The 24515-nt window shown below is 41.0% G+C and overlaps 1 protein-coding gene across 3 annotated transcripts in view; it reads right to left on the bottom strand.

Annotated features, from left to right (window-relative positions):
- LRFN2 (leucine rich repeat and fibronectin type III domain containing 2) overlaps positions 1–9204 on the bottom strand; it is a 328627-nt gene extending 319423 nt beyond the window's left edge. Inside the window, exon 1 of one of the 3 annotated variants that reach the window (XM_072409994.1) lies at positions 8369–9204. The gene's annotated coding sequence lies outside the window, so the exon portion shown is untranslated. The remainder of the gene's footprint in view (positions 1–8368) is intronic. The other 2 variants (XM_072409995.1, XM_072409996.1) reach the window with 2 other exon arrangements.
- Positions 9205–24515: the final 15311 nt, after the last annotated feature.

The following is a 24515-nucleotide window of genomic DNA, read 5'->3' as shown; positions in this document are numbered from 1 at the left end:
TATTTATTGAAGGAGTTTCAAAACACCTAAAAACTTTTCTAGAACAAATGGATTGAAATCTTTGTTATTAATACTGAAGCATGTCCATTACTCAGGTGCCCAATATATCACTGAACATATTTATTTTCTCAGTTCCTTAGCTTCCAATGTAATGAACTACACAGAGTCTTATAGTTATTGTATACATGTTGTTGGTACCTATCTCTATTCTGTGTAAAGGAAGTCTGGAAATCATCATGTTATAATAATATTCAATGACAGGTTCTATGGAAATTACATAGGGATTCTCAGCAATTGTTCTATTAGCATAGCTCTGGGGATCCGTCATTTAGCAGCAGCAGTTCGTTGGGTTAACAGCAATGTTGGCCGTGATTGATGTGGATTTGCAACATGGATGACGTGATTGACGTGGGTTTACTTCTGGGAGCATAAATAAAGACTTAAAACCATAGGCATGTGTTGTGTGCCTAATTTCAATAAAGAATTCTTTGCTGTAGTGTTGGTGTGATTATTTATTTGTATAACTGTTGAATGATGGGAATGATGGGTAGAATGTAGGGAAGAGGCTCTGTCCTTCAACTCTGGGACCACCACCACGCATTGTTGAGGGAATGCATGGTGCCTACTAGGTGCAGGGGTAAGGGTGAAATACGTCCCAATGGTCAGCAATATGAAAGTCTTTCCTTCCACTGACCACCCCACTAATATATTGGGAGCTCTGAATATAGTAATTATAGAAGGGTTCCCTGAAGACCTGAAATGTATGTCAAGGGTTCCCCATGTTAAAAAAGTGGAGAAAGGTTCTCCTAATCCAATTAGGTTTTTCAGTATTTCTATCATGTAGAAGCCATTCTAGCGTATGTTCTAAAAACAGTCCATCGTGCCATATTTCCAACACAGTATGGTTACAACACAAGTATGGTGGGACTTTGGTCTCGGTTCCTGCTTCAAATCTCAACAATGAAATTACCTGCCTGGAGTTTGCTGGTTCTCCCTGTGCCTGGGTTGCCTTTTATATCCCACTTGTAGGCTAATTGGCTATCCCACGTTGGGTGTTAGACAATGACAGGGACATATGACTGTGGTAGGAAAATTAGAATCTGAGCTCCTCCATTTGCTAACATGACTATAGACTTTGGCTATGCGTATATGCTATATAAATACATGATAATGGTTTTAAACCAGCCAAGGTTCCACCTTAAGTATTTTAGGCCAGGCAGGGCTTTATTGCAGAAAGGGACAGGTAATGTTCTTACTGGAATAGGCATTCTTACCTACGTGATTGCTCCAGCCAATCAAGATGACCAAAGATCACAAATAGAATAAGAATACACAGGTTGAAAAAAAGACATAAATCAACCATGTTCAGCCTCTAGAGAAATAAACATATCCCAGATATAAAACCCAATGGACATAGTGGGTCCAGAGGAAGGCAAAAAAACTTATAAATTGAGGTTCAATTTAAATGGAAAAAATTCTTCCTGATTCCATGAGGCAATCTGATGTTCCCTGGATCAGGAGTCTCTGTTAATTTTACTTTATACCTTTAATCTCCAGTTATATTCTGTGCTTCTAGAAATCATCCAGCTTTTTCTTAAAGCAATCTATAGAACTTGCTGAAATGACTTCCTGAGGGAGCCGATTCCACATTTTCACAGACCTTACAGTGAAGAATCCCTTCCTTATCCGGAGCTTAAACTTCTTTTCCTCCAGACACAAATAGCGCCCCCTTGTGCTGTGTAATGATCTTACAGTGAATAATTGGGAAGAGAGTTCTCTATGGACCATTTATATATTTATACAGGGTGATCATATCCCCCCTTATACGTCTCTTCCCAAGGGAGAATAGATTCAGTTCAGCTAATCTCTCCTCATAGCTGAGGTCCTCCATTCCTTTTATTAGTTTAGTTGCCCTTCCCTGCACTCTCTTTTGTTCTACAATGTCCCTTTTGTAGAATAAAGTGGAATATGACAGGCCCTGTGATGGAATGTGGACAGGTGAGTATAGAAGGTTTAGTTCTTCTTTAAGATAATGCTAAGAAAAATAAATGATAATGATATCAAATGTTCTAAGTTATTTTAAGGCCCCATTTAGATCTTTGTGATGCGTTATTACATGTGTGTTAACTTGCATTATGATGCACATTAGTGTACGTTGCATTAAAGCAGCCCATTGATAATGAATGGGCCATTACCACAATGCGCATAAGATCTCAGTGATCCCGCCACTCATTAGTCAGAGTCATTAAGTTATTCATTTTCTTATTTAGTTCATTCTATTTTTACACCATAGAGTGCAGTGTGATATGTTCATGCTATTTCTCCTTTATAAACTGATGACCTTCAAAGGAAGCTCTGACTTTATGATTGATCGTCTTCACGACGTTCCGCTCTTCCCGCTATATTACAACCAGGAGAACCTTTCTATCACCTGACTTTGTTTTAATTCTCCTTCCTTGTTGAAGTGACATACGCTTGTAATGAAGGCGCCGGCATTGACCCGTGTTGTTGCTTGGTGTGAGATTCAACAAAGCTGACACTGAATCATTGGAAAGTCTCAGAGATTCTTTTTTTATTAGTGGGTAGCAATGTTACACACAGCTACACCTGACAGAGCGGCTACACAACTCATTTTCAATGCTGATGGATGTTCTAAGAATAGTAGCAATGGGCCTGATTTATTAAAGCTATCCATGGCTGGAGAAGATACACTTTCATCAGTGAACCTGGGAGTTCCAGCAAACCTGGAATGCATCTGGTCCAGGATTGAAAACCTTTGTTAACAAAAAGCAAATGACTTTTGAGAAATCTGTTCCAGGTTTGCGGAATCACCCAGCTTCACTGATGAAAGTGTAACTTCTACAGCCTTGGAGAGCTTTATTAAATTAGGCCCAATGCATAAAAAGATGAAACATTGGAACTACAGTGAATGTGTGGGAATAGATTCACCCAATGGGGTCACTGGGCCTAAGAACCTGAAGGACATTCACTGAGATTCCAGATTGTCACCAGCAAAAATAAAGGAATATTTATTATGTTTTTGTTATTTTAGGATCATTGTATTGTTATTTTGCAATAATAATAAGAAATATAACCAAATATAACCAAAAAGAATATTTATTGTCGATACCCAACAAAATTGCAACGTTCGCTTGAGTTAGTTGAGCGTCAGCCTATACTTTGCCTATGCAAAACAAAGAAACAGGTTCTCTTTAATGGTGGCCCATGCTCACCTTACTTCCGTATGTGTCATTAGTGTGCAAAACCGGACCAAATATTGAACATTCAGGACAGTTCTGTTGAAACCAAACAAATCTATTGTTGTGACAAATTTTGGTTAGTAAAGAATGCACCCTACGCCTGCTGTGCACATTAACTACCAGTGGTAACTAGGGGGCGGGTTCTATCCCTGGCAATCAGCAGCCAATAGGAATGTTGCCCACTGTATACTAAAACAATGGTCCCACAAGCCCCTATTTAAATAAATTGTTTAAAAGTTACTTAATTAATAAATGTGAAGGCAGGGAGAAGAGCAGAGGAACTAGGTAGCATGGACAGTAATGAGACATTTGTAGCACAGGAGAGGGCTATGCTAAGGCTTTGCTATGATGTGAAAGGACGCTGTGATAGGGAACTAAATAGTTAATAATTATAGCAAGTTCAAAGACAGATTTGCAGGTCAAAAAAATGCACATAAATATTTATTACAATAACATTTTTGTACATTTACTTTAGTTTTTTTACTTTGATGATAGGGCCTGTTTATACAGAAATTTCCTGGCCCTGCAATTTCTAAAGGATCACTAGAGGGCGCCAGGAGGGAGAGCCATGGAAGTCACATTGGTGATATGATGATGCATTGCATGGCATTCATCGCTGGCTGCATATAATATTCCTCATCTATTCCAGACACTACCCCTCCACCCCTACAGATCCCTACAGATGTCAGTAATGGGGGGATCTGTACTATAACACATGCTGGACTACAAGTCGCAGCATGCACAGCCTTAAGATCTTCCATATTGGGGAACTACAAGTCCAAGCATGCATGCAGGACTTCAGGAGTCAATGGAGCAAACCAACTCCAAAAACCACTCCCATCATGCACTCTCTTCAGTGTTTCTGCAGTATGTGAACTATAATTCCCAGCATAGCCAGCCTGCAAAGCGCTAATGTTTGGCGAGCTACAAGTCCAGAAGGAGCATGCCCTTTTTTTGGTCATTGACCTATAATTCCCAACATGAACATCTATAACTGAAGGACTGAAAGTCCCAGCATCCAACTATTCACCAAATCCTGCAATGGTTAAACAGATTTCTGCATGATGGGAGTTGTAGTCTGTCAATAACTAAAAGTTCCAGCCACACACTCTATAACACATTGGTGGTTCAGAAACTACAACTCCCATCATGGATTCCTTACAGTGTCTCTGTGGTTGGTGAACTAAAGGTCCCAGCATAGACAGACTGCAGCACTTCCATAGCTGAGGAACTACAAGTCCAAGAATTGCAGCCTATTGGGATTGCTCAGCATTTGTCAATTATCCCAACAAGAACTTTCTGCGGGACTTTTATAGATGAGGAGCTACAACACAAACAATGCATGGAACACATGGTTGTATTGGGGAATGAACTACAAGTCCCAGCAGACATGTTCTACAGCACCTTCATTTCTGACGAACTACAAATGCAACACAACAAGGCCCACATGACTGTGTTGGTCAATGAACTACTAATTCCAGCAAGGCCATTCTGCAACATCTTCCATAGTTGAGGAACTACAGGTGCAACAATGCATGGTCCTTATGGCTACTTTGGCCAATGGACTACAATTCCCAGCAAGGACATTCTGCAGCACCTTGTACAGCTGGGGTGCAGAACATGAAATACCCTTTGGTGGGTCATCAGTGGTCAACAAACTACAAATCCCAGCAAGAACTTTCTGCAGCACATTCCATAGCTGGAGAACTACAAGTCCAAAAGTTTAGGAGGGAACATCCGTGATCAGTGATCCATAAAAGAACTTTCTGCAGCACTTTTGTAGCTGAGGAACTATAAGTGCAACAATGCATAGCCCTCATGGTTGTATTGGCGAATGCACTACAACTCCCAGCAAGAAGGTTCTGAAGCACTTCCTTTAGCTGGAGAACTACAAGTGCAGAAATACAAGGTCCTCATGGCTGCGTTGATGAATGAACTGCAACACTATTGATGTGCTATTTGCCCCCTTCCCCCCCTCGTGCCCCCTGCATAAACCTCGGAGCACAAGAGGGCATTCCCCCTGGGCACAATGTGCACTGTAATCTGATTACAATAAGCGCCGGGCTTGTGATGAATTCCTATCAGGGCTCTGCAGACCTCGCAGGTAATTCCGGCTTTGCCAGCCAAGGCATCTGCAGCCCAGATCCACAGAACCAAAACCCGACAGTGCACAGGGAGGCGATCCGTTCAGACGGACGGTTCTGTGACAGCAGAACTGCTGCAATTTCCAGCAGTCAGCCAGCACTCAGCACCCCAAATGTATAGCGAACCCTCCTGGGCGGTTCAAAGAGAGCACGGGGGCAGAGAACCGCACATTGGGCCTGATTTATTAACGCTCTCTAAATCTTAGGAGAATACACTTTCATCAGTGAAGCTGGGTGATCCCGCAAACCTGAAATGTAATTTCCTATTTGCTAGCAAATGTTTTGAATCCTGGACCGGATCCATTCCAGGTTTCCTGGATCACACAGCTTTACTGATGAAAATGTATCTTTACCAGACTTGGAGAGTTTTAATAAATCAGCCCCATTGGCTAAGCGACCGTCTGACCCGTATTCCCGAGAATCATTTAATGACTGCTCGGAATAGAAATGTCCGGATTGATAATTCAGCCAGAAATCAGAATAAATTCCGGTGACACCTCTATAGGGAGCGACGTCCATGCACCGCGCTAATTTACTGCCTGGCGCAGCTTTGCCCCATCTCATATCTTTGCTGCAAGTTCACAGAGAAAAGAATGGAGGAGAGAGATGACAGCAGGGGATGCAATGTACAAACACCTTCTATACACAGCAATGACAAAGACTTAGAAAGAGTTCACATTGTGCAGTAACCCATAGCAACCAAATGTCACAGACTGCATGATGTATAGGATATATATATTACATGAAACTGCTGCTGTGATAGAGAAAGATTGGTGTGTGTGTATAGGTGTGTGTGCATGAGAGAGGAGAGGAGAGGAGAGGAGAGGAGAGGAGGGAAAGAGAAGAAAGGAGAAAGGGAGAGGAGAGAGTATATGAAAGGAGATGAAAGGAGGGAAAGACAGAGGAGAAGAAAAGGAGAAGAGAGGAAGAGAAACAGAGAGGGAGAGGAGAGGAAGAAAGGAGAATTAAGGAGGGAGAAGAGAAGAGGAGAGGAGAGAATGTGAAAGAAGAGGAAAGGAAAGGATAGGAAGGGAGACAGAAAGAGAGAAGAGGAGAGGAGAGAGGAAGAGAAACAGAGAGGGAGAGGAGAAGAAGAAAGGGGAATTAGGAAGGGAGAAGAGGAGAGGGGAGAAGGTAAAGGAGAATATGAAAGAACAGAAAGAGAGAAGAGGAGAGGAAAGGAGAGGAGAGGAGAGGAGAGGAAGAGAAACAGAGATTGAGAGGAGAAGAAGAAAGGAGAATAAGGGAGGGGGAAGAGAAGAGAGGAGAAGAGAATGTGAAAAAAGAGGAAAGGAGGGAGGGAAAGAGAAGAGAAGATCAAAGAAGAATGAGAGAAGGGAAATAAGGAAAGGAGAGAACAGTTTTTAGAAGTTGAAAAAAAAGAGAAGATGGAGAGAGGAGAGAGGAGAATAAGGAGGAGTGGGTACAGGAGGTGTATAGAATGTTTTTAAAGAGAAGCCGATGTATACTGTGTGTATCTGTGTGTATAAGGATGAATGTGTGTGTGTATCCATCTTTATCTGTATGTTTCACCATTAGGACACGTGTCATTTTAACACCCCTTCAGATCAGCACCGACACATCGGCTTTTGGGGTATTGTCTCCATAAAATGTAATGATCATATTGGCTGGATTATGGTGTGTGGCCCTTAACACATGTAATAGCACATACATGACACATACATGACACACACTCCATGTATCCATCACATTGCTGCAGAGATAGCGCTCAGAGACTTTGGCAAACACATGAAACACACGGGGAGGTGTATGTACCACAGACAGGCTGTGCCCTGCATACATATAAGCTGTGCCATCATACCGGGCACATGCCAGCAGATGCTCACTTTAGACACCAAATCCCATAATTAGAAGGACTGAACACTGAATTACAGGGCAGAAATGGAAAATATTCACCAAGGTTGTGTTATTTTGTTTTTCCATGGCATCATACAGGGTACAGTAGTTGGGACCAGGGTTGAATTTCTATTGCCTTGGCATTGTATGACAGACAGGTGACGGTTTGTACTATGGACCCATCTATCTAGATTCTAGCTGCATTGTGTTAGCTTCATGGAGGACATTACCTGTTCAGAACACTCAGTATCACCGAATATTGTGCCTGACCCACCAAATATCATATCCTCAACCCCATTCCAGGACAAGGTTCTCCTATAAAAACCTTTCCCAAAGCCAACCAAAGATTTCATTCAATTTTGTAAACCTTACCTAAATTTTGGCCATTCCCTCCTTCCCCACCTCTACCGATCCCCTTCTACAACACCAGATATTAACCCCCCATCATTAACCCCTCCAAGGCTCCTATATTCCAATCGTCTCCCACTCTTTAGGAAGCTCACCAGTAAGCAAAGGCTGATTCAATAACTAAAAGAGACTTTGCCAAATTTGAAGAGCAGCATCACCTCCCACAGACCGGAGGGGGGAAATAACAAGCTTCCATTGTAAGTGAAGATCAGTGTCTGATCAAAGATTACTAGGAGGAAAAAATGCAATATAAACCCAAACCTATGAAAGGCTATCCATAGCTGCAAGGTTACAGCATTTGCATTGCCCAGGGTGCAAAATTTGTATTATTTGGCAACGTTCACTCCAATAGCCCAATGCCCCCCATCTCTTGCAGGTGTCGCAAAACCTTCCATCATGCACACCTCACAGCTCATTATTTTTGGAGCCCACCAAGCCTCGGACCCCTCCCTCCTCTCCAGGTAAATCTAAACACAAAAACATAAAAAAGCCCAGCTGTGCCCAAAGTCATGTACAGCTTTCAAATCCCCATCTCACTTCTGGTCCTTCTTCCCAGCCTCAAACAGGTCCAGCTCTGGCATTTTCCATATCTGCAGCCACTTTTCAATAAACACAACCCATCATATCCAAAGTAAAAAATAAAACAATACCCAAAACTTCTGCAAAAATAAAAAGAAATTGTCTGAATGTAAAGCTTACCTCCTAGGAGATGCATTTATCCTCTTTTACATTTGCCTGGTGCTTGGTGGAGGAAATAAAAGCCAGCAAAGGACAAATCCAAGTCCTCTTCTCTCCGAATGGGAATATTTAGATAGAAATTGCAAAGCAGCAGCAAAACCTGATGAGGTGGAAGCTTGGGTTTCCTCCTGATACAGTACAGTATATCCACAGCATTTGCAGCTGATAAACCAACACAGATTATTCCACCCTTTGATTTTTTTTTCCCTTTAAAACACCAGAAAGCCTTTATGGATTTTGCATGGTGCAGATGGCAGACCTTTACCTTTGGGGCATTGGGGGGATGCAGAAAGACCCCAATGCACAGCCAGGGAGAAGAGCTCCAGTAGATGTGCTGTTATCCTTGTGAGTGCGATAGATGGCAGAGCCCTCCACAGCTCAGGAAAAGGAGAATACACATCCAAGCAGCTTGGGCTTTTTAATTTTTTTTAAGCATCCCTTCTGATAATTAAAATCAATGTGGCTTTGCTGCAAATCTACAGAAACGGGTTAGCCACATATAATAGAGAATAATAAAAAAAAGAAACATTACAAAATGAATGCAAAAAACAAAAAAAGAAAATTCATGAAGAGGAAAAAAAAAGGAAGCTTGTGCTCCAGCAGATTGGCTGTAATTCTGTGGCAAGGCTACTGTCCTGATAATCCTTTGCGTAATAATAGAAACTTAAGCTTGTGTAGACACTGGCTGACATGCCAAATCCTCAGATCAACACTCAACATTGGTGGGATGGAGACATGTCACTGGAGAGAGGAAAAGAAGGAGAGGAGGGAGGAGGAGGAAGGAGAATTCTGCATTCAGGAGCTCCAGCTCTCTACTAACAGCACAGGCAACATTGACAGGCATGTAAAGCACTTATTTGTTTTTAATGAGAAGCCTGGCAATGGAAATCATTTATTAATATTATTACGCATTATTTATATAGCACCGACATATAATGCAGCGTTGTACAAAGTCCATAGTCATGTCACTAGCTGTCCCTCAAAGGAGCTCACAATCTAATAACCCCACTGTTTCATTGATACACCCTAAGGGCAATTTCTTTATTTTATTTTTAAGGGGAGGCCAATGAACCTGTTTTTTTGTTTTTGGAATGTGGGAGGAAAATGATCACCACTGAGCCACTCTGCTGCCTGAGAATAAAACTTTGAACTATTCTAATCTATTCCACATCTGTATTCTGGAAAAGGCAGCTTTATTATTCAGATCTAGGGAATCCCCTTTTCTTGGCATCCAATGCAGATCTCCTGGTCCCACAAGAAGTAGGTGGGATGGCAATGGCTGTCATATAACCCAAAGTTGGACCAGTTCAGGACCACAGACTGGAAGGATCAGGCTTCAGAATGTCTTATGATTTTATTATTCCATGCAGAGTTCTGGGTTTATAACTGCACTCCGCATGCATGTCTTTTAAAACACTTATTTGTTTTTAATGAGAAGTGTGGCAATGGAAATAAATATTATTATTATTACACAGTATTTATATAGCGCCGACATAAAATGCAGCGCTGTACAAAGTCTATAGTCATGTCACTAGCTGTCCCACAAGGAGCTCACAATCTAATAACCCCTCCATGTTATTGATACACCTCAAGGTCAACTTCTTTTATTTTAGGGGGGAGCCAATTAACCTAACTTCATGTTTTTGGGATGTTGGACGAAACCAAAGTACCCGGAGGAAATCCGCACAAACACGGGGAGAACCTGCAAACTCCATGCAGATAGTGTCCTGGCCGAGATTCCAACCTGGGACCCAGCGCTGCAAAGGCCGGAGGGCTAACCACTAATATAACCATTAATAAAAGTATTATTACAGCAATATTTGTCTTCTTTTCAGCACTCAAGGATCTGAGGTTCAGCAGCTGGGTTCCTCCAGGTTGCATGACAGCTGCTGTTGCTCCTCTCTTTTTCCATGAGATGAGGCTGTCATGGACACGCCCCTTGGAGGGCATCACCCAATAACATGGGTTTAAAGGGCGATGATGCTGGGAGATTATGACCTCAACAGAATGAAGAGCGCCCTCTGTGGCTGCAGGAAAAGAGGATCAAATACATTAAGTGACCAAGAAGACGGCTTTTGTATTTCAGTTTGAAGAATCCGTAACTATATTGATTTCAATCATCCCTTCTTTTCCTCCTTTATTGTTATTATTAAACAGGATTTATATAGCGCCAACATATTACGCAGCTCTGTACATTAAATAAGGGTTGCAAATGACAAACAAATACAGACAGTGACACAGGAGATGAAGCTGACCCTGCCCCGAAGAGCTTACAATCTAGTGAAATGTTGATCTATGAAACGTTGATGAAATTATTAAATAAAATTTTCTGTTTTTATTATTTTCATACCTGACTAAGGATCCAGTTACCCCATTACTAAAGTTGTACACAAATGCTAGATTGTTGTTACCAGTGCCAATTGTTTGTGAATATGTCGGGTGAAAATTGAGCATCTGTATGGCTTTCCCCGGATATTATGCAGAGATCCAGCAAGATGGATTGCTATTAAAACCACTGTTATTTCCAAATGTCCTCCCCCTCTATCTCTATAGAATGGACAACACGTCTGTACAAGGCTTATTTATTCCTACAGTCTTAATAATGATAATTTACAATTGCTATTGTTTGCACACAACTCAAGTCTTTGCAATCCTGACAGGCTGTGGCTGGTTGGAGGAACCATTCAGAGGTTGCTGGAGGTTTGAGCAGTTTGTACCTCTCAGGTCAGTTTATGTGACCCCAATGACCTTTTTGGCTATCTGTAAGGGTGACGTTTTTCTCAATGGCTAGCAATGTATTATTATGATTATTGTTATTATTATTATTATTATTATTAAACGGGATTTATATAGCGCCAACATATTATGCAGCGCTGTACATTAAATAGAGGTTGCAAATGACAGACTAATACAGAGAGTGATATAGGAGGAGAGGACCCTGCCCCGAAGAGCTTACAATCTAGTAGGTTGGGGAATTTCACACACAATAGGATGGGAGATATGTAGTGGTGGGAAGTAGTGGTGGTTTCAAATGACAGAAGAGATGGGTAGGCAAGTTTGAAAAAATGGGTTTTGAGNGCTCTTTTAAATGAGCAGAAAGTAGGAGCAAGCTGAAAAGGATGAGGAGACCATTCCAGAGAGTTGGGGCAGCTCTAGAAAAGTCTTGTATCCGTGCGTGTGATGAGGTTATGAGTGAGGAAGTCATTAGTAGGTCATTGGAGGAGCGGAGAGAGCGGCACGGGGAGTATTTTTTAACCAGGTCAGGAATGTAAGTGGGACAATAACTGTGTAGGGATTTGAAGGCAAAGCACAGGAGCTTAAATTTGATTCTAAGGTGAAATGGAAGCCAATGTAGAGATTTGCAAAGAGATGCAGTGGAATAGGAGTGGTGGGAAGGATGGATGAGTCTGTAAGAGGCATTCATCCCACTGACCATCACACTAATGTACTTTGATCTGCAGATATAGTATCTATAGATCTCTAAGTTATTTTAAGAGTTTCCCCATTATAAAAAGGTTTAGAAACACTGGATGATGCTGAATGTTCTCCAGCTGGGAAAGAAAGTGGGCTCTAAATGACTTTCTGCAGCTTCTAATGCACATTATGAGAAGCTCACAGCATGCAGTGAAATCAGAGTAAGCTATTTTATAATAGAACACACGTCTATAAAAATGTGCAAGACTGCATATTCAATGAAGGGGAGGCTGGTGGGCAGGTACACCCTTCCTTTGGTCTCACCCTTTACCTACACAATGGACCTAATTCATCAAACTCTTCAAAATTAGAGAGGATAGACAATCATGGAAGAACCTGTGTGATCCAGCAAACTGGATCTGGTCTAGAATTGAAACCATTTGCCAAATATTATCAAATGATTTTTAAGAAATGCATTCCAGGTTTGCTGGATTAACCAGTTTCTCTTATGATAGTCTATTTTCCCCAGTCTTGGAAAGCTTTAATGAATCAGATCCATTGTAAATGAAACAAACAATGATAATATATTGTGATTAAAACAATGCAAATATATGTTTTTCCACCATGTATTTAGCTACTTGGCCACAGTTCATTTTTAATACAGTTCCATCAATGTGTTCTCATTAATAACAGTTCTGCTGGCAAGCTGTGTGTGTGACGTGCCCACTTTGGTGTAGGCACTGCCTGTTAATTAAAGTCACTGCACGCTTCTGTGTGTTTATAACTGCACTCTGCGCTATTAATCAGATACAAAGCTGCCAGGTGGATGGAGCCTCTTATGATGGGAAGGATTTCTCACTGGCAGTCTGAATCTACAATTCTCCTTCCTCGGCTCAGTCCGGTGTTACTAGGAAAAAAAGAGAAAATAAAACACAGAAGGAGGAGCATGGATGTATGAATGCTATAAATGTACATAACGTGGATATCCCAGATGGAAAATAATATTTAGAAATGCATCCAGAAGGGATTTCTGATTCTCGTGCTCTTCATCCAAGCATAGCCATCCTCTAACAAGATGCTTTTGTCCTGCAAACACCAAATTGGTTATTGGTTGGTGCTGCTCTGGATTGGCCTAAAGGTAGGAGGGCAAACTAGGTAATTGCCCTGGTCCCCAGTTGGCAAAATAGTTGGGGGTACTGGTTTGCTGTGCATATGGGGCCCCCACTATAATTGTCCAGGGTCCAGTTTTGTATAAACCTATCTCTAAGGCTGCCACGATCTTCTGGATAGGTGAATCTATGTTTGGCTTCTTCTACCACTGCTCTCCAAGGTTCTTCTACATACTCTACATGTGCAAAAAATAGGCAGACACCCACTGAAGTTATTTAATTTGAGGTTTCCAGTAAGAAAAAAGGATATGCTAACCAGGCAGTACGCATTTGTCCTGATTAATATTATTATTAATAAATTTAATACCAGTATTTATATAGCGCCAACATATTACGCAGCGCTGTACATTAAATTGGGGTTGCAAATGACAGACAGACACAGAGAGTGGCACAGGAGGAGAAGACCCTCCCCCAAAGAGCTTACTATCTAAAAGGTAGGGAACATCTTTTTTTCTCTCATCCCACATTGACCAAGATCAGCTTCATTTCTTTCCAATTATTTTAAACCCTGACGAAGTGAGACCTATTAAGTCCCTTGAAATGAGTAACATTTTAATGTTTACTATATAAAATCTATTTTGTGAACTACAAAACATGGCACTTTCCTTACCACACAAGTTCAGATAAGATACATGCCAGCCTTCAGCCATCATCCCTGGGAGAGTTATCCATAGGAAAACATTGGGGATACGCCCCTGGGTGACACAGGATTATCTGGGGTGCAAAGTCTAAGTGTCTCCTGGTCTTCACCAGATTACCATGCAAAGGGTCATGGGCTGGTGACCCTGGTGGTCACTGGACTATTTTTGTCCACGGAGAACACCAGTGTGCCGCCCCTAGGCTCTCCCTATCAGGGGCGAATGGAAAGGGGAGTACCACTGTAGGAACAGTCAGGGATCAGGTACTAAATAGGCAGAAAACTAAGTGGGAAACAAAAGTGGCAGGCTAGGGTCAGGACTAGGAAGCTGATTAGAAATGAGGTCAAGATGATCCATGGTCAGACAGCAAGCAAGAATCAAGGTCAAGGCGGTCTGAGGTCAGGTGGAAAACAAAAAGTCATGGTCAGGCCAAGGTTAGGTATCCAGAAGGACAAAGAGGCTGGCAGAGTCATAGGTAACATGCTGAAAATCCAGCAACCAGTGCCTAGGTCTGGAGAGGTTTAAATAGGCCAAAAACTATGTCTATGTCTGACTATGTCTGCTACATCTTTCAGGGCTTTTTTTATGCCATATTGCAATAAATATCCTGTCCTTTTTTAATCTAAGATGAGAAATGGACATAAATTTGAAATGTTATTTGAAAACTAAAAGGATTTAGACACCAAAAAAACATGTTTAGTTATTAAAATAATCTCAATGAAGTGCAATGTGACAGCTGCTGCCAGCCTGAATCAGCTGTCAAAGTGCATTTGCATCTGTGAGGCTTAGTGACAGCTGAAAAGCCCCGTCATTGGATGTCGCATGTGCCATGGTGATGATGTGCCTGGGGACTGTAGTTCTCAGTTAGATGGACCACTGGGTCGCAGTTGCAGGTTGGTCTTAGGAATGACATTGGTAATAGCCTTGGTATAAGACATATGTCTAAAGACATTTTTGTCCAAAGAAAAGGCAAATTACCCCCTTCCCCGAGGCAACTGACAGTTTTTTTATTCTAAGAACCAATATAGGATAAAGGAATTGCACAGCTTGAAGAATTATTACCATTTCCAATCATCATTGTAGACCACTGGGTGTCAGGGACAGTTTGGTCTTAGAAATAGACATGTGCACGGCTACTCTTCCCACAAAACATTCTCTCAGCTCGTTGTGTGTTTTTTAGGATTAGCTTTTACATACTTTTTCTTCTAACACTTATCAGTAAAAATTTAAAACCAATGTTGCGTGGATTGAATGGTGCCAGTGCACTTTAATGTAATAAATAGCACATCTTTTATACCATACTTGTACAGGTTTGATGCTATTTGGTCTTCTCAACACATAGGTTGAGAACATTCTCCTTTCCTCTTTTGATCAGTCTCAGATCTGCATTTCATTGTCTTACATACCTCATCCTTCTTGTCCTGAGAGGATTCTCCACTAGGGAATCTTTGAGGGAATGTCTTATTCTCTGCTTTATAAATAGGCCCCCCTGTGTTGCTTCCAGATTAAAAATTAGAAGTTCCTCTGTAATCCAAACCACAATCTATCTTTGGTGCCAAACCCAGTCACCTATTAGGGGCAACCTACTTACCTGGGACAATGTTACCAGGACACTTCAGAACTTTAAAGAGAACTTATCATCATATAGTTACAAAATCTGAAAAAATAACACCAATCCATCACATTAAACAAATAGGTGAAAAAACTGCTCAGAGTTTTGGCATGAGGACTAGGAGAAGGCATTACAACATCTCTATGAGGAATTGTCTCCTGCTGTTGGCCAACAAGAGTAACACAAAGCCCAAAGTGAAAGTGATTATACCGGGGTCATACAGTGCCGAGATCTGTACTGAAAGTATTTTTCTTCTCTCTCTTTTCCATTCTCCCTCCCAATATCTTCTCTCTCTCCCTCCCCTCTTCCTCACTTTTTGTTCCCTCTATCTCTTTCTTTCTCTCTTTTCTTTCTGTTCCATCCTCTCCCACCCTACTCACTCTCTCCTTCTCTCTATCCTATCTCTCTTCTCCCTGTCTCTCTCCCCTCTCCCATTCTCTTTTCTTTTTCTTTCTTTATCACTCCACTTTACCCCCTATTCTCCTTTTACCCTTTCCCTCCCTCTCTACTCTCTCTACTCTTCATCTTCTCTTTCTTCTCTTATTCTGTCCCCTACTCCTCTCTTCCTCTCTATTTCTCTCTTTTCCCATCTTTTGCCCTCACTCTTTATTTCTCCTTATTTCTCTCTCCCCTCCTTCTCTATCTCTTCTTACCCCCCACCCCCATCTCCCTTTCCCCTATACCTCTCTCTTTTCACTTTCTTTTTTTTTTTTGGTAGAGCACCTTTATTGGGGTGTGTAATAGTTTCAAAGCCTGGTTTTGGGGGGTGGCACAAGCTAGCTGGCCGAGAGGAGTTCAACATATCAATAGTCAGACTAGCAGCCTTCTATTGCAAAGGCTTCCCTGGACCAGTGAACCATGGTGTTTTTATTCTTAATAATCAGTTACAGTATAATCCAATGATCATAGAGATAAGTTTCTTTCTTTCCAGAATCATATCTGTATATAATTCTTTTGGTTTTAGAACTTCATTTCCTAAAGGAAGACATGGATAAATTGAAGACGTCCTATATCAATAGAAATGTTCTTGGTCCTATTCATCATCTATCACCTTTTTAAATGTATACCATATGCATTAACAAATAGGGCTTTTGAAACCTTCACTTTTTATATTTATTCTGCATGGCAGGAGCTGATGTTGCCCTTTAACTATGATAAATATAAAGAAAGGTTTACTAAAGACTGCAGAGCAAATGTGGTAAATCTGTGAAGTTTTAACTTTTCTTGTGGGAGAGGAAAAAAGTTTTATTTAAATTAAAATTAGTTCTCTTGCCTGCAGCTAAACCGAGTATGTAATTATTATTTTATTGAATTTAATTCCTAAAATACAACAGGGAGCGCGCCCCTGCAATTTGTACGTTGAGAACTAAAGTCTTCATTTCAAGCTAAAACTTTTTAAAACTAAGATCGATCATCGGTTTCTTAGTCATCTCTGACTGGGCTAAAAGAAGTCCATTCCATCATAAAATGGAACTTTCAGAATGCGAACGATGATGAATGGGCTTTGTTAGGAAAACATGTTTGGATGTCCATTTTATGGTCAATTGTATGGGGATATGCTCCAAATGACGGAGATCATATTTTTCCAACGAAAGCTTCAGGTAATGTTACAGCATGCAAAGACATAGTAGATAGCTCAACTGTCCATCCATACGACATCAACCCTACTGGACATCTTGAGTGTTCTCCGGGTCTTCAAGTCAAACAGCAATACCTGACCTCACAAATGGATACAATTTTCCAAAATCCTAGGAAAAAACTCCCAAAACAATGGCTGTTATAGTTTCAAAGAGGAAAACTACTTATTAGTGGCTATTGTCAGGTGTCCACCAAACGTTCTTTGGTGCAAATAAAAATCAGATTCTGTATTTTCATTAAAGGAAAAAGGGGAATTCATGTTCTAATATGTATTGTATCTTTCACCCTGTATGTTCTGACTGTCCTGCCATTTACCTCCCTGTGAGTCCTTCTCGTTCCACAATTCCTTTCTTGCTGGGGGCACCTCTGCTAGGGTGATGGGCAGGTATCCTGGGGACCACTGGGCTCTTTGCTGTTAGGTGTCACCAGGTCATGTCCCCTGGGGTCACCACACAAAAGGGTGGATCAGCAGAGGTAGACTTTTTGATAACAAACAGATCAGAGAGAAAGGAGTCATGGAAAGGAGTCATAATGTTCGTGAGGTCAGGGCCGGCAGCTGGGAAGGTGACTTCATTATCCAGGTAGCAGGTCATGGGGCAGGGAAGGCAAACTCGTTACCCAGGTAGGAGGTCGGGGCAGGTAGCAGTCAAGAAAAGGCATTAATCAGGCAGGAGGTCAAGGCAGGAAGCAGTCAAGGCGACATAGTTAATAAGGCAGGAAGTCAGGGCAGACAGGCAGGCAATGGGATGTTGTTAACCAGGCAGGAGGTCAGGGCAGGGGGCAGAAAGACAGTGCCAGTAACCAGGCGTGAGGTCAGAGCAGGGGCAGGCAAGGCGATGTTAGTAACTAGGCAGGACGGCAGGGCAGGAGACAGGCAGTGTCAGTAACCAGGCAGTAGGTCTAGGCAGGTGGCATTCAAACAGTAAACAGGTACAGGATAGGTGAGAGCCAGGGAGTGTCCCAATCACTAAGAAGCCAGTGCAATGTCACAGCACCGAGAACCTCTAACGCAGAGGTCCCTGTCCCTTTAAGCTGACCCTGCCCCCCCAGCCAAGGCACCCAGACAGCTGACTGCCACCAGATCCACCAGGTTAACTGATACCTGCATTCACAAACATCTGACATAGGTCGGGAAACTTTCCAAACACTGTATAGATAAAAAGATATACAGAGACAGATCCTGTTGATCGAGCACCAGGTCGGAGTACTGAGTTCCATGTATAGATGGTTAATGAGTGTCAGGTGTGCAGACTACAGACACTATTTAGGTGCCACAAACTGTCTAAAGGTGGCGATGCAAAGTGATTTCAGGAAATTCAAATCTTTTTTAGAGGTTCTAGCCATGGCTAATCTTCATCAATATGCAGCTACAGGCAGATTGTTGGCCCATAAAGAGAGAAAAGGAAAACATCAGCAACCAGGAATTTTTACTTCCTGCCTGGAGAGACACTGAAAAAACAAAATGCTTGTTATCATTGACCTAAAATAAACATTACTGGTCTGTTTACTTCAAGGTCCATGAGAAGAGACGTTGACTTGGGAGCTGTGCACATGGTTCTAAGTCTGGTAACTATCAACATCAGGTTATTTGGTGCCATTGGTTCATTATAAGCAGTTCATCTATTATCTGAATTTTGGGTCAGTAAAGGTGCTGATTGTACTATCTAACATACAGACAGCCAATGGCATGAGATTTTAAGTAATATCATCTTAAAAATATAACAAGAGCAAGCAAGCAAAAATGTAAATGACGCTTCAAAAATGACTTGATGAACAGTCACAATGGTAACTTGGAATATGTTCCTGATGAAGACACAATCCATTTTGCCTGTAAGTCACCAGGGTAGCAACTGAAAAGTTCACAGACCGGTGTCCGGAGCCATTCTCCCCTTTCTGCTTATTCTCCAGATGCTACTTTTTAATTTAAAATTTCAATTGTCATCCTCTGATCTACAATTTAATTTCCAGATAGCCTGAGGTTATAGAATGAGCACAGCATTTGTGCGATGCTTCCGTGCGCGGCCGCCAGTCCCAGCAGCTGATATACCCAGTAACTGTCTGATGGCTTCTGTTCATTTCTGTATTACTCGCCTTCCAAAATGTCCTGTATGTGCTGTGCACAATATTCTGGAAACACCGTCTTTCTCTTTATTGGGTCAGAATTATTCTGGAAATGTGTCAATTTGGTACCAAATAATGTTTTGCCACCAAAATCTATCCTAACATCCATCTCTAGTAGCAGGTAGTGGGGATTATTCCAGTCATTTACCTTCCATCTGGAAGTGTTAAACCTTAGAGGTACCATAAGTAGTATTTCAAGTGCTTCCAGTGGACTCCACACTCTGCTTCCATCCAGTTGTCCTGCTTGGGGAAACAAAACCACTAGGGGCACTATACATCGCTCAGTGGTAGTGCGAGCCTTAAGAAGGGCCAAGGTACAGAATCTAAGCAAGACCCTGATCTTCTCCAGAGCCCCTATTGGCGAGGATGTTGCACTGCAGACTCTTACCAGGTTGCAGTCTTTGGGCACGCCAGGGCGGGCAGAACAATGTACAGTACTAAATCAACAGGCAAGTAAATAGTCAAAGAAGGCTGGGGTCATAGAAGGCAGCAAACAAGCCAGGTCAGAAACAAAGCCAGGGATCAAGTAATAGATATAGGTGCCACTGACACAGAAGCCACTGAAGACACATGGAACACAGGACACCCAGTAAGAAACTGGAGGCACAGGTGACACAGGGGCCACAGAAGACACATGGGAACACAGGAGACACAGGGATACACTGAGGAAATGGGTGATTTGCAAGACATCAAAGACACAGGGGAATGCAGGAGACACAGGAAGACACTGGAACAGAAAGACAGGAAATGCACAAGGAAACAGGCAGGGGAACAGTAGACTGGACAACACCGGCTAGAACAGGAGCTGGACTGGGAAAACAACCTGTCAGTAAGCAACAGAGGAGGAATCAGTTCAGCAGAGCTTGGGACTCAACAGTAGAGGAGACACATTGCTAGAACACTAACGCCGTGTCTGAGCCAGCTAAATAGCCAAAGGCTAATAAAAGGCTATTTCCTGATTGGCCAGAAGGAGGGGTGATGCTGATAAATCTTGGAAAAGAAGGCACACCCGCAGAGAGAACTGCCCAGGTGAGAGGCGCCAACAGAGAAAGGAAGAGGCAAATGTGACACTAACAAGTCCAGATTGGCCACTTGGTTACTTCCTTCCCTCCTTACAATAAAGGGGTTTTGGACCTGCAAGGTGGAAGATGATGTCAGTGCTTGCAGAAGAGGCTGCAGGGGGATTTGTTCCGCAGAGGTGGAGCTTGCACAAGACAATAAATAAAATAATAAAATAAAATCTGTTTACATTCTCCTAGAAGTATATTAAGCAGCTAGCAGTTTTGGAATTAAGTTTTTAATTAAATCTAAATACAATTACTAAAAAGTCTTTATGGCTCGGCATGGTCTTGGAGAAACAAGCTGCCTCCTCCAACATCAGGGGTATCAGGGTCAACCACAACAGGCAGGTACAAAGGTCAATAAGTGAAAGTCATTGTAGTGTGACACTGGGAGTGATGTTGCAGGGCTATTTTTCCATGGCCATTGGTCCAGCAATTCTGAAATGGGGGATGAACATGTCACATGATCATTGGAAATAACATAAAATGTATTTCAAGAAAAACGTGAAGACTTCTAGCTCACCAATATAGTGCTAGGCCATCCCTACAAATTTATATTTGGTTTATCTAAACTTTGCATTTCGTTTGCGTAATTCATTAGCTTAACGTCAGATAATTTCCAAAAATGTTATTACAAATGTCATGTGAGAACATGGAAACCACAAGTGTCATTTGTATGAACCAAGATGAAGTGATATTGCCCAAAGCCAAAGTTCACCTTTTGCCTTTAGAAGAAATGTTATTTCCCTTCAACATTACTTTGTGTCACAAAAAATGGTATATAAAATAAAAAGATCTGTAAATATTAGGTATATCAGTAAAAAAGATATATTCCCCAATCTGGAGCTAGATATTGATGTGATGTCCTGAGTTTGGCCAGGGTCCCACTGAGTTGGCTGGGTCCTGGACCTTAATGGATAATGGTTTGATTGTATTTATACAAAATATATTCAAAAGTATGTCCCTGTCATTCCAAATGGTGGGATTGCAGTGTGTCCATTGAAAGGACTGCTAATACTACAACATAGAAAATACGATATGATTCTGTCCTTACTATATGGTCTTAGATAATACCGCCACCTCTTTAAAATGAGTAAATAAAGAGTTAGACGGTTAGAGAAAAGAGGTTTGCAGCTACCAAGATTGATTGCAAGGCTTAAATATGTATTTTTGCATAGAGGATCAGTACATAATTACATACATTTATCAAAATGTTGTCACCTAAATCCTGTTTGCCATTTCACAGGACCTGGATATTTGATAGACTATACATACGTACTATCAAGAAAAACACACAAGGGAAAATAGGGGGGACCGTATTTCGCTGTGTATAATCCGACACGTTTCGTCACGGGTAGGCTTCTTCAGGGATATGTTGATTAACAGGCTTTACGGTGTTCCAATGTTGAAAAGTCAAGTATGTGAACAACCCACTAAAGTAGTATTGGTGGGTGGTATACAGGATATTAGAAGACTCATCTTAATAAATTCGGGGGTATGTCATCCATATTCAGAGAAAGTACATTCATCCATTCATGTTCATTGTTTAGTAGTATACGGACAGGGCTTAGCCTTCCAGTTCCTTGTTGCAAGGATTATTGCAGACCAATAACGACAGGTGTCTCCAAAGAGTTTCAGGTTGCAGAGTTCTGCAGTGGCTTGATAATCCTTGTTGATCAAAGTGCAGTCTCACATTTATGTGGAAGCAGCCGAGAGGGCTGTGTGATACAGAAGCGCAAAGACATTTGAGACAATTGTGTCCCTCCAGCCTTGTGGTCACAGTTTATTGAAGACCCTTCCATTGTTATACAACAGGCTCCTCTCTAACGCTTAGCTTGCCAACCAAGTAGTCAGGGTGGTTCATGAACTGCCCCGTTGACCACTAACCAATGGGACATACTGCACACTGGGAACCTGAAGCAAATCAGATGTTTTCCTGGCCAACCAAGCAGTAATCATTGGCTCCACGTCAGTGAATATGACTTCCCACAGGTTGAGCAAACCTAATTTTCTAAATCTTAAACTAACCAAACTCGAGGATGTTTCCCCATCTTTTGAGTTACAGACCAATAACCATCAGAATCAACAATTACAGCACTCAAGTTTTTCACATACCAGAGTCACTTTATCTTATTTAAAGGTAAAATGATCCTATAAAGTGAGCCTGTCATTCCATCCAGCATTGCTGGCAAAGCACCTCCCAAGACTAAATTGAAGGAGCAGCAACCATAGCTTCCTTTGAGTAGTAAATAGGAAACATCATTGAGGTTCTCATATCTTCAAATCACAGTTCCGTATATTTTAAGTGTTATTGTCTCTGCTTGAAATCCTGATGAAGAATCTCCTTTATAACCCCTGAAACGTGTTGGTTTGTTAACTGACTTTTTTCCATATTCTGACCTAAATTTTCTCATTAGTTTGGTGGATACAAAGCAAAATGTTTTATGGTTCAATATATTTTTAATAAATAAATACATTGATTTTTATTAATCAGAGCAGAGCAAACAATAGACAAGAGATGCACACTTATTGGAAGAGTCACTGACTCGGCATCAAAAAATGCCAGGAAAAAAGTGGCATAAGCCAGAGATTGGTTACATCTCACTGACGTTATACCAGTACAGGAAGGTCTGGAAAACTGTTTGCTCGCCATAAATACAGTTAGTCAGGTTGAAAAAAGACATAAGTCCACCAAGTTCAACCACTAGGGAAATAAACATATCCCAGATAAAAAAAAAAACCTATAAACATAGTTGATCCAGAGGAAGGCAAAAAAAACCTGGTACAATTTGCTCCAATAGGATAAAAAAATTCCTTCCTGATCCCATGAGGCAATCGAATGTTCCCTGGATCAGCAGTCTCTGTTATCTTTACTTTAAAGCTTTAATCCCCAGTTATATTCTGTGCTTCCAGAAATCATCCAGCTTTTTCCTACAGCAATCTATAATAGTTACTGAAACGCCTTCCTGAGGGAGCAGATTCCACATTTTCACAGACCTTACAGTGAAGATTCCCTTCCTTATCCGGAGTTTAAATTTATTTTCCTCCAGATGCAAAGAGCGCCCCCTTGTGCTTTGTAATGACCTTACAGTGAATAATGGGTAAGAGAGTTCTCTATATGGACCATTTATATATTTATACAGGGTGATCATATCCCCCCTTATATGAGTTTCTTCATTACTTTTACTAAATTGTTCATTTACCTAAAAATACTTAAAACACAAATAAACTATTATCTAAAACAAAAGGTAATTTTTCAAAGTAGAATTTTAGGACAGGGAGACATTTGCCTGTTTTGATTCAAGTTCTTTGACATGTGCATTAAATATTGTTTTTGTTTATCCACCGGCTTTTACCTTATGAGCAGCCCAAAACATGCTCCTTGTTTTGTTTCTATTGTTTGTATTTATTTAACAAATTTGCTTCAATTAGGATGAGTCCACAGGTAGTCCCCAGGCTAAGGACATCCGACATACGGACGCCTAGATAAGAACGCAGCTTCCCTGCTCGCTGTGTGCAGAATGGAGGCTTGGAGGGGTGAGGGGGTGGTTTGAATGAATCTTTTGGCAATCACAGCTGAGGTTGTGAGTGATCTTTGGGTGAGCTCCTCCTGGAACATTTTGTAACTCTTTAATGACCAGGACAAACTCTGCAGTTGTTATTTTTCGCATATCAAAGCACAGCTTGCTCCAGAAGTTAATGAATGTCTAGGCTCCATAAAGTTTTTTTTGCTTTATTATTAACTCACATTGAAGATTTTATACAGTAACTGACACCACACTGCCTAATATTATGTTGAGACAAACATCTGTCCTAATTGCATTTAATAAAATAATGTACCTGTACATGTACCTATGTTGACTGTTTTAAACAACTTTTTGGGGTGTGGCATCATATAGATATTAAATGAAGGGCATTTGGAAAGTATTTTTCAGGATTCTTTTTTTACTAACAGATTTTTTTAAATAATTCGTTTTTAGGTAATCCAAATCAATTTTTGATTCCCCTTCACTAATACATGAATAGACCGTCAGCAGGTTTATAGTCATGGATGAGCTAGAGAGAAAAAAACAGATTGAGCGTTCACTATATAGACAATAATTTCATAACACAATAATACAATTTATTAAACCACTAATAAAATAAAACACAGGCAGTGCAGGAAACCTAAAAAATATTACATATAAATGGTTAGATTACTGAAAGAAAAAAATGTCATTAGTCTAATGCAGTATGTATAGACTTCACATCTTTATTAAAATATTCAGACAGTGTCCTCAATAAGTGGAATTACTAAATTCAGCTCTGCTAATATTTCTGCAAAATATATCCAACTCAAATTTCAACAACTAATAGGCAAAGCAGAAATATGATACATATTTGCAAATCAGCATCATATACAGCTTTAAGGCATCCCAACCATGTTTATTAAATGATTTGTGTATTTTCTATTTT

Source organism: Pyxicephalus adspersus, chromosome 4 (assembly GCF_032062135.1).
Source record: "Pyxicephalus adspersus chromosome 4, UCB_Pads_2.0, whole genome shotgun sequence".
NCBI classification, from domain to species: Eukaryota; Metazoa; Chordata; class Amphibia; order Anura; family Pyxicephalidae; genus Pyxicephalus; species Pyxicephalus adspersus.
This window is presented reverse-complemented; position numbering and strand designations above follow the sequence as displayed.